The 7,688-nt window shown below is 34.1% G+C and overlaps 1 long non-coding RNA gene across 2 annotated transcripts; it reads left to right on the top strand.

Annotated features, from left to right (window-relative positions):
* The first annotated feature begins 704 nt into the window (after positions 1-704).
* On the top strand, positions 705-2,562 carry LOC126587333 (uncharacterized). 2 transcript variants are annotated; one of them, XR_007611032.1, is made up of 4 exons: positions 705-1,147; positions 1,540-1,729; positions 1,835-1,907; positions 2,302-2,562. It is a non-coding gene; the product is annotated as an uncharacterized LOC126587333 (long non-coding RNA). The 2 variants fall into 2 exon arrangements; XR_007611031.1 differs by lacking the exon at positions 705-1,147 and having other exon boundaries at positions 1,175-1,729.
* The last annotated feature ends 5,126 nt before the right edge of the window (positions 2,563-7,688 follow it).

Here is a 7,688-nt window from a genome sequence, read left to right as displayed (position 1 = left end):
GTTATGTGTTCTGAACAAGGATTGAATTGGGTTTCTTAGTTAAAGCGAAACTGGGCTCTTCCTTTTGCTTCCAATACGTTCTTGCATCCCACCTCCAGTTCTCTCTCGACAGTTTTCTAGGAAGCACAACGTGAATCCCGTCCCGGTTCTCTCGATTCGAAGAAAATTCTTCAAATGGCTTTGATTTCAGGGTAACTCTTCTCTCTCTAGAATTTTGTTTGGGATTATCTTTTTCACTCTGTTCTGCTGAATCTCTATGGCCTCTTATTGAATCTTTTCTAAAATGGGTGTTATAAAGCAGCTGTCATCTTTGCATACAACTTCCTTGCTGCTGCGTTAGGGTGACGACCTGAAGTTAAAGGCCTCAAATTTACAACTAATACAAATAGTAAGTATTGCTTATCGCATTTTATCTTCGAGCTTAATCCATCACTTGATATGCAGTACTAACTCAGTTGTTCATCAATTTGTTTCACTTTTAGGTTTTATTATGGTAAGTAATTCCTCTATTTCAAGTATCGTGTATCTGTTCTTGATTTCCACTGAATGCATATATTTGTGTTAAAGTATTAATTTTCGGTTTTTTACATTTTTCGTAATGCCTTCTTTTGTCATGTCATTAATGATCATATGTTTGCTAAGCATGTTCATGTGCAATAAAATGCATCTGGTGACTTCATTAATCCTTTATCTAATATTTTTATTAGTTGATTGAGAATTAGAGTTACGCGATTTCCCAATAATGCATCGAACTGAAGGTTTTTCTCGGAATTTTTTGTTTTCTGTAATGATAGTTGCAATAGACTTGGATTGTATTTTTGCTAAATACTATGATATGCTAGCTGGGGAACTTCGATTAGTATGCTAACTTCTTAAAACTGGGACGTCTTAATGTTTATAGACAATTTTCCAACTTCATCAACTATATCAATTCCGCACCAAGTCCCAGAAGGTCATGTTGGGGTATCTTGGAGACGATGCACTCTTCTGAAGGCAATTACAGATCCAGGTGATTCACATTGAGAAGTTGCTTGCATAGGGCCTTAACTTTGCATGCTTCTCATTATTTCAAATTTCAGGTTTTCATCTCAAACTGCCTCTAGTCACCCATTTTGAACCCATTCAAGTGACCCTGCAGACTGATCATGTAACTTTGGTAATCCATGTTTGGAAGATTGAGGATTTTGTCTTTCCATTCATTATAGTTTTGAAAGCTTCTGTTAGCAACATTATAGGTAAGGGATATTCCATATGGTACAAAAGGGTGTGTCATGATCAATTTTGAGAAGATTGAGGTAGGGCTATGCGATATTATTCTTTAGTATTTGTATATTAGTTTCACTTAGTTGAAGGTCTTGAAAAACTCCATTTAATAAATCCAGAATGTGTAATCCTTTAGGAGCCATTTGATAACCATTTGGTTTTTAGTTTCAAGTTTTCGTTTAGAATTATTTTTGGGCATTTACGATAACTTTACTTAAGTATATGTAGATTTAATATGACAATTTAGTATAAATTTATATATTATCTTCTTCTTAGGTTCTTCAAGCATTTAGCTTCTTAGAATATCATTTTTTTAAAAAGCTGGAGTAGTGCATTTTATAGTGTGGCCTAACTTCCTTTTCATTGAAGCGGGATTTTTGAGAGGGATTGGTGGATCTCTAAAAAGGAACTTACTGGAAATTCCTTATTACACTGTTCTGTCTCAAAAGTTGTGAATTATATACAGGTATGGATGTTGTCTTAGCTAGATTGTTGTTTTAAACAACTGACTCATTTTTTGCTATTACTTTTCAAATTTTACTTATGTAGATATTCTCTCTTCATTTTTCAGATGGTTGACAAATTGGATGATAAAACCATGGCAATAGAACTTGGTCCACCTGATTCTAAAGAGGCCCTATAAGGTAATATGCTCTACCTCAATTTTCAGAGCTCTTACATTAGTTTTTTCTTGCTCCTTTTTAACTCTGGACATGATTTCAGGATGTTGAAAAAGCCCTTTTCTGAGCACATGTCGAGGGTCAACTAAAGGTTAACAAATTTGTATATTTATTATTAGCTAACTCTTAATTATGATGCCGTTAAAAAATGTCAAGGATAAGTTGAAGGGTTTGAAAGAAACTAAAGTGGAATTAATTGGAACTGAACCATTCACTAGAAATCGATATATTTTTAGGTGTATTCGGAATACAAAGTAGTATAATAAGTGGTATAGGTGGTTTATATTTTCTATACATTTTCTTATAATCTCTTATGCCTTGGTCTAATTACTTTCTTGAATTCGATCTGTTTTTGTAGAAACTTGGTTGCAAGGCAAGTTGGAAACGCACAAAAGTTAGATCACGTCCTATAGAATTGCAAGAGAAGGTCATCTCCATTTCGTGCAAAATCAGACTTCTTTCTGCACACAAAAACACTAGGTAAACATGCATTATCCTTATTTTGTTCATAATATAATTCTACTGTCTATAAATTTATTTCAATTTTTTTTCCCTTGCCTGGGAAGCTTCCTTAATGACCAACATAGCAGAGGACAACTTTTAGTATTGCAGTAAACAACATTTTTAATAGACAAAATAGGTTTCTCTTTTGATATTTAAATTTGTTTCATTCATGATGAGGTTGTGTATAATTTGTGTTGGCATTGGTAACTCAGTTTTTGACTTAAAAATTGTTTATGAAGATTGAAATTGCATAATCATTCATATAGTTTTCAATCCCGCAGCAACGAGCGGATACAAATTCTAGTTACTCACAGGACTTGACAACTACATAAGATTGTTGGGAAAATAGGGTCTAATTGCTATATTAAATCACATAGAAAATTAAGAAATAATTCATGTAATTATATATCAAAATTAATGGATGCACATGAATAACTAATGTTAAATGAATATGACATAATGGATTAGAAAACCGGGAAAATTCGGTGGAGTAAAGTGTTAGACATTTTGTCCTTAAGACAAATTTATGCCCCACTAAGATGCTCATGGTTGATCGGCGCTCATCTCCCAAGATACAATGACCACATCCTTGTAATAGTAGCAGTCCAAATCACAAGGTTCCATGAACCACGATTGTGTTGAAAACTCTCATATGGACTCAATGAGACTTTTTAATATTAGTGCACTCTATGTATAATTATGTAAACAATGAAAAAGTTTTTTATGTTTATAGGAGGCTTCCCTATTTATAGATTTTAAGATACCTCTTTGGAAAAGTTGTGACTATTTATGAAGAGTCAAAAGTTACAACTCTTCATTTGAATAGACGCATCCTTCTACCAAAAGACTCCCTTTCTAATTTCCATTCAATTAATAAATTTCATATAATAATAATAATAATAATAATAATAATTTTCTAGCACTTTGTTCTTCCAATATTTCTTTTTGTTTTTCTAATTGGATGAGGATCCTAGGGATCCTTACATGCTAGTCCTTCATCATATATCGTGTAGCCAGTTTTCTTTAGATACTATTTGTGTTTAATTTTAAATAATAAAATTCAAATGATTTCTGACTGCACGATGTATGATGAATGGCTAAGATGTGAGGATTCCTATAATCCCCCACAATTTGGATCTGGATAGGTTCCAAATCCTTTATTTGATTTTCTGGATATCTAACATGACCTCCAATGCATGGTTTCCATCACTATTGCAATATGAATGCAACAAAACATTGTTCTTAAATCATATGTCACGAATCATGCTCTCCAAATTTGTTCATCAAATGATACGATAATATGTCTTTAATTCATTAAAATAGAAGTCCACTTGTGATTATTTGATGCAAAAAATATGATGATTAATTATTTAGTGAACAAAAATTGATAATTTGATGAGTGTGGTATTTTAGTGATGATCTTATAATTTGTGTCAGAACATGCAGGGGTTTACTCGATCAAATTCACATTCACAAACAAATGTCCCAATAAAGTTTGGCCAGGAACCCTAACCGCAGGCGGCGGCCCACAATTACCTTCCACGGGATTTGAGTTAGCGTCCGGTGCTTCAACATCACTGAATGTCAAAGCTCCATGGTCCGGCCGCTTCTGGGGCTGCTCCATTGCCAGTGCCACTCATCATCCATCATACCTTGTTTATTACTTTGACTTGTATTTCCTTGTTCAGTTAATTTCTCAATTCCTTAATTTTGACTGTATTTTTTTACTTTATGTGCTACTTTTAATAGTTCCGTTATCTTCTATAAATATGGTTATTTATCCTACAAATTTATTCACTGAATGAGAAAGACAATGTTCATGTTAAAGAATTGAAACTCCATGATAGTTATTCTACACTACTAACATTTTACTTTATTCCATCAATTTCTTATTGGGCTAGAAAATAAGTTGGATATCAACAGAAGCTAGTGATGTCTCCACCGTTTTACTGAAAACACAAAATTAAAAACCATGGAGATAATTGTTTGCCAAACTCAGTAAGTGACCCTTGGATTCAGAGAAGCATATGCCAGCAGCTCCGGGTTGCTTTCAAATAATGCCATGCTTTCTTCGCTTACTGTCAACCATGTTTCAATCCCATTGCAATCTCTTTTGTCCACGAAACAAACTACATTCTTAACTGAAAAACCAGCAAAGCTCACCCATGACGGCTTTCCCCATCCGAAGTCTGCTTCATAGAAAGGAAACCTACACCAACTTGTGCAGGTATAAGTTTCAATCTCCTGATCTTTCATCAGGTTTCTGTCATGACTAGCGTTGCCTCATTAGGATCAACTAATTTGGTGACACATTCTTTCATTTCTTCATTCCCGGCCCGAATTTTTGCAACCAAGTCTTTTAAATCCCGCACACCGATAGTACTTTCTTCGGCTTAAGTGTTTGGAAAGATGGTGTAATTGTTTGCATCTCAATTATTTCAACCGTGATTTGTGTTGCCATACTAATTTGAATTTTGATCGTCCTCGTAGACTCATAGCAGGGATTGCAACGGGGTGGGCGGAGGTCCATCCCCGCCTCCAATAGTTATTTTTCTTCCCATAACCCCACATAAAATTAAAAATATTTAGTTAAAAGTTTTTCTACTCCAAATCCGTAGCGGTGTTTGTCATCCCTAACTCATACATCCTTGGCCTGCTCACCATATACCAATTATTTGTCATGTGTTATTTCAACTAATTTTAGTTAATTTTCACATTGAATGTTACTTATTCAATTTTTAAAAAAAAATTAAACACTGTTAAGTGAAAAAGGATACGTGCTAGATGATCAGGTGTATGGTGAGTACATACCAAAATTTAAAGTGGTGAGCAAAATTGTTCCCCATTGAATAAGGGGAGCATTTTTGCTCACCACCCTTAACTATAGGGTATGCTTCCCACCCCTACTAAAACTTCCGCTTGTAATCCACATTAATTTTAGGTAAGCCAAATTTTTTTAAATTTTTTCTGTTCTAATTAGTAGGAGAGGGAATCCTCATTTCACTCATTTACTTTCAAATTTACCTTTTTAATTTTTCTACTCTAATTAATACGAGAGAGAATCCTCATTTCACTTATTTACTTTCAAATTTACTCTTTCTTCTTCTTTTATTTTAGGGTAAATTACAAAAAAATACCTCAACTATTAGGTCATTAACAGTTTCATACCTCGTCTTTAAGAAGTTTCAATGTCTTACCTTATCTTCGAATTTGTTGCAATGTCATACCTTCCGTCAGTTAGCTGTTAGTTCCTCTGTTAAATGCTGACATGGCATGAGACGGGGTCCACTTTTTATTAAAAACTTAAAAAAATATTAATTAAATATTAAAAAAATAAAATAAAATAAAATTTAAAAAAAACCAACCCGCAACCCAGAAGAAGGAGGAAGAAAAAGAAGAAGAAAAAAAAACTCAAACCCAACCCCCTGCAACCCAGAAAGAAGAAGAAGAAGAAGGAAGAAGAAGAAGAAAGAAAAACCAAAACCAAACACAGTTTGTCCCCCCTCCCCCTCTTCCCTCACAAACCCAACCCCCTGCAACCCAGAAAGAAGAAGAAGAAAAACACCCAAACCAAACCCAGTTCGTCCCCCCCCCCCCCCCAAAACCCAACCCCCTGCAAACCTAGAAAGAAGAAAAAAAAAAAAAAAAACCAGTTCGTCCCCCCCCCCCCCCCAACCCTTTTCTGGGTTCTCGAGTGGAGGGGGGAGGAAGATGAGAAAGATGGGTGCGTGGAGGAGGTGGAGGATGGGTTGCAGGTTGGGCTCTGGTTTTGGTTTTCTTTTTTTCCCTCTTCTTCTACTTCTTCTTCTTCTTCTTCTTCTTCTTCTTCTTCTGATTTGCAAGGGTTGGGCTTTTTTTTTAAATTTAATTTTTTTAATATTTAGTTAATATTTAATTAATTTTTTTTAAGTTTTTAATAATTTTTTAATAAAAAAATGGACCCCGCCTCATGCCACGTCAGCATTTAACAAAGGAACTAATAGTCAGCTGACGGAAGGTATGACATTGCAACAAATTCGAAGATAAGGTATGACATTAAAAAAATTTAAAAACGAGGTATGAAACTGTTAATGACTCAATAGTTGAAGTAGTTTTTTTGTAATTTACGGTATATTTTATTAAATTTTTGTTTTTGAACTAAAAAATCTGCACTAGAGTTAATGTGGATTACATGTGGCACGCTCTGGAAGGGACGGTGAACATACCCAATAGTTAAAGATGGTGAACAAAAAATGCCTCATTGGATAAGAGCTTCCTATGCAAAGCCAGCTGCCCACATGAATTTTAGGCTTGAAATAGTAGTGCAAGTCAACTAGACAGTTAATTATCCTATTACCAAAAAATTATTCTATTACTACATTGTAATTTTCAAAGATAATACTAGGGAGACCATCTTTAAACCACATGATATATCACTAATAAAAATAAACATGTTTATTAATATTTAACTAATAATAATAATATAATAATCAACATTCATATTATTTAATTTAAATTTTTTAATTTAGAAATTTGATCTTCATATTATTACCCAATTCTAAATATCAATTTCGTAATCTTTTGCATTATTGGCAGCGGTGCAACTCACGCAGTTTAGTTGGGTTGGAAGGTCAACCCATCATAACTCATCTTTTATATTTTGACTTTGGGTTTGATTGGGTTTTCGTCGAGTTGGAAACCTATAACCCAACTCAATCCAAGGTAAATTTCGGTTGTCCAACTTTATTGGGTTAAGCTGAACTATATGCTAACATGTCTTGAAAGATTTACTATAACTTGTTCACAATTTTACAAGCATTTTTGTAAGAGAAAATGATAATAATCAACTACAATGCCAAATAAAACACAAATGTGCTGTAATTTAGCTTGTAGAACTCCTTTACTGTGAGAGTTAGTCACATACGTAGATCCACCAATTTATAGTGCATAATTTGGCCTAATTTGGCCAAGTTGGCCTTAATTTCTTATGTCTCTAGTCTTTGGTTCGAGGTGCCTCCGACTCCTATTCAAGATTCTCTCCTTTTTGATTGTATGCATCATTAATTTTAAGGTAAATTACATAGTAGCCCCTCAGGTTTGAGGTCTATTTGCAATCTTATATAACATCTTTAAAACATTTCACTTACATACCTCAAGTACTATTTTATTTCAATTTCATACAACCGTTACATTTTCCATCCATGGATCTGTTAAATGCTGACGTGGCTGCCACATATATGTCATGTGGCTGCCAAATGTCTG

This window comes from Malus sylvestris, chromosome 10 (genome assembly GCF_916048215.2).
Source record: "Malus sylvestris chromosome 10, drMalSylv7.2, whole genome shotgun sequence".
In the NCBI taxonomy this organism is placed as follows: domain Eukaryota; kingdom Viridiplantae; phylum Streptophyta; class Magnoliopsida; order Rosales; family Rosaceae; genus Malus; species Malus sylvestris.
This window is presented reverse-complemented; position numbering and strand designations above follow the sequence as displayed.